The sequence below is a fragment of the Penaeus japonicus genome, unplaced genomic scaffold (assembly GCF_977035675.1).
Source record: "Penaeus japonicus unplaced genomic scaffold, GWHDUDI00000001_assembly GWHDUDI00000021, whole genome shotgun sequence".
NCBI lineage: Eukaryota > Metazoa > Arthropoda > Malacostraca > Decapoda > Penaeidae > Penaeus > Penaeus japonicus.
In genome coordinates this window covers 21,656,991-21,659,490 of record NW_028234423.1, presented here as the reverse complement: position 1 = coordinate 21,659,490, position 2,500 = coordinate 21,656,991, and the positions used below count along the sequence as shown (strand labels likewise).

At 34.8% G+C, this 2,500-nt stretch overlaps 1 protein-coding gene across 1 annotated transcript in view; it reads left to right on the top strand.

Annotated features, from left to right (window-relative positions):
- Positions 1–2,500, top strand: part of Cka (Connector of kinase to AP-1) — a 30,683-nt gene that overhangs the window by 27,910 nt on the left and 273 nt on the right. The window contains exon 13 of the mRNA XM_086549092.1: positions 1–2,500. This exon is cut by the window's left edge and continues 1,500 nt beyond it; it is cut by the window's right edge and continues 273 nt beyond it. The gene's annotated coding sequence lies outside the window, so the exon portion shown is untranslated.

Sequence of the window (2,500 nt, the reverse complement as noted above, 5' to 3'; positions counted from 1 at the left end):
ACATGAAATAAAACAACTTATTTTCCCATCAAAGTTTGGATCAACCCACCCTCATTGCAATTTTCATAAGCATTCAGATCATTATATGTGACAATACCAGAAATTATGAAATCTGATTGTAAATTTTGTGTGCATTAAGATTAATAAAGAATTATTCAGGGTCAGGTTCATAGGTCAGATTGGTAAAGTTCATCCTTTTGCTTCTCATTTTTCTATCTCCCTTGTGTCTTCCTCACCTTGTTTTTCACGTTCCATTTGGACCCCTCATTGATATTTGGAATTATGTAATGTGTCACCAAAGTTGATTTTAATTTAATCCCTCTGATGATAAGGTCTAGTGTTGTCATGTGTATTGAGTGGCATTGCACACTACCATTATAATTATCAGTTCATTGCTTCTTAATGGTAAATTGTTTGAGGGCTTGTGGTTACACAGTAAAAGCCTGACTGATTTTCATTTTATATTGATTCTTATTTTGCTTAAGTTTTGCCATGTAAACCCCCATGTCAACTTAAAATGAGGAGTTCTTGATAAGTACATCTCTCACTTATGCATTGCATATTATGTGTGACTTGTTGAAACTTTTTCTAATAAACTGAATGGCATGGACGTGCAAGAGAATTGTAAATTAATATAAATATCTGATATGTGTAATTTATTATTAATATTATTTTCTTTTATGAAAGAAGAACAAGATCCAGGTATGGTGCCTCCGCATAATGATTTTGATGGGTGAATCTCTGAAGTATATGTAGACATTATCATTATGCTGAGGATAACCCTCACAGCCACAGAGGCATTGTAACTCGTACATGACTGACTGTAAGATAATGTAAGTGATCTGCATTGATAGGCAGCATCAAAGCCATTAGTACGAGTCTCATCTGTCATCGTGATAAATGCTGATGGCTGCAGAAACTTCTCAGGTTAGGAAAATAGATGTGTCAAGTACCTTCATAACCTCAAGTAGGGAGGCTCCAAGAACTGACGTTTTCTTAAACATGATTTTTTTGGTGGTAACTACTTGGGTAGTATTAGTAACTGGCTTGTTGTTAATCTTTGCACCAAGAACCCTTTCCCCTATTATACGCAAGACTAAATAAATGTTAGACCCCGATGTTGACTATGAATGCAGGTGTCAGTATGTCAGGTTCATTTTCGAAAACTTTCCTTTCTTCAGCCATGCAAGTTTAAGTGATTTAGATCAGGAAGCAAATCTTGCACATCAGATTTCTTGTATACAGTATAGAGCAGAATAGTATTTTGTGATACCGCAATATGCGTAGAATGAAATTGGATTTTGCATATGTGGTTTGAGTAACATGCTTAAGAGAATAGAGGAGAGTATGCTTGTGTTACTTTATGAATGTGGAATTCTCTAACCTGGTTTGTATGGTGTATATGTATGTGTTTTGCATGTGAATATACATATTTATATTTATATATGCGTGTACGAGTGTGTGAGTGAGTGAGTGAGTGCGTGAGTGAGTGCGTGAGTGAGTGCGTGAGTGAGTGCGTGAGTGAGTGAGTGCGTGAGTGAGTGAGTGAGTGAGTGAGTGAGTGAGTGAGTGAGTGAGTGAGTGAGTGAGTGAGTGAGTGAGTGAGTGAGTGAGTGAGTGAGTGAGTGAGTGAGTGAGTGAGTGAGTGAGTGAGTGAGTGAGTGAGTGAGTGAGTGAGTGAGTGAGTGAGTGAGTGGAGATGAGTCACATTTAAATGTTTGATTTTTTCTTATTCATCTTGATATTATTACTCACAGTTACAATAATAAAATAATGATCACTTTTTTTTTTTGGAGAGAGAGATTAAGAAAATTGATTTTTTTAAACAAATGTAATTATTTATCATTTGATTGATAACGTTTTGCAAGGATAAGATGAATTCCAAAATTATGATTGATTGGTAACGTTTTGCAAGGATAAGATGAATTCCAAAATTATGATTGATTGGTAGCCTTGATATTACTGCATAGGTTAGCTCATTTTGATAGACTTGAAAGAAAATAGATAGTTTGTCATTCAAGAATAATCTGCATTTCTTTAAACAATTTAGAACCACCCACAGTACTTACCCATGTTTAATTTATAGCAATAAAAGGTAATGGATAGCATGGTAATTGACATAGTTAAGAAAGTTCCTCATGCTTTTACTGCTCTTTGAGATATGCATTGCATTCAAGTGAATCGGTAGATGTGATTTGTTTAAACCTTTGTTTTAGTTAGGTATACTTGCTTCTCTGCTCTCATCTCTGTCTCTGTTGCTCTCTGCTTGTCTCTCTCTATCTTGGTCTCTCTGTCTCTTGTCCTTTTGTGTCTGTCCATAGGTCTTTTATTTCTCACTTGGTTTCACATTCACACACATTGGGATATATATATATGTGTACATTCATAGATATCTGTATATAAATGTATATAAATGAGTACATATATTTATATAATGTGTATGTTTGTGTAGCTACACGGTAAAATGCCTGGCTTGTGTACATTTTATAATTTATTTTTT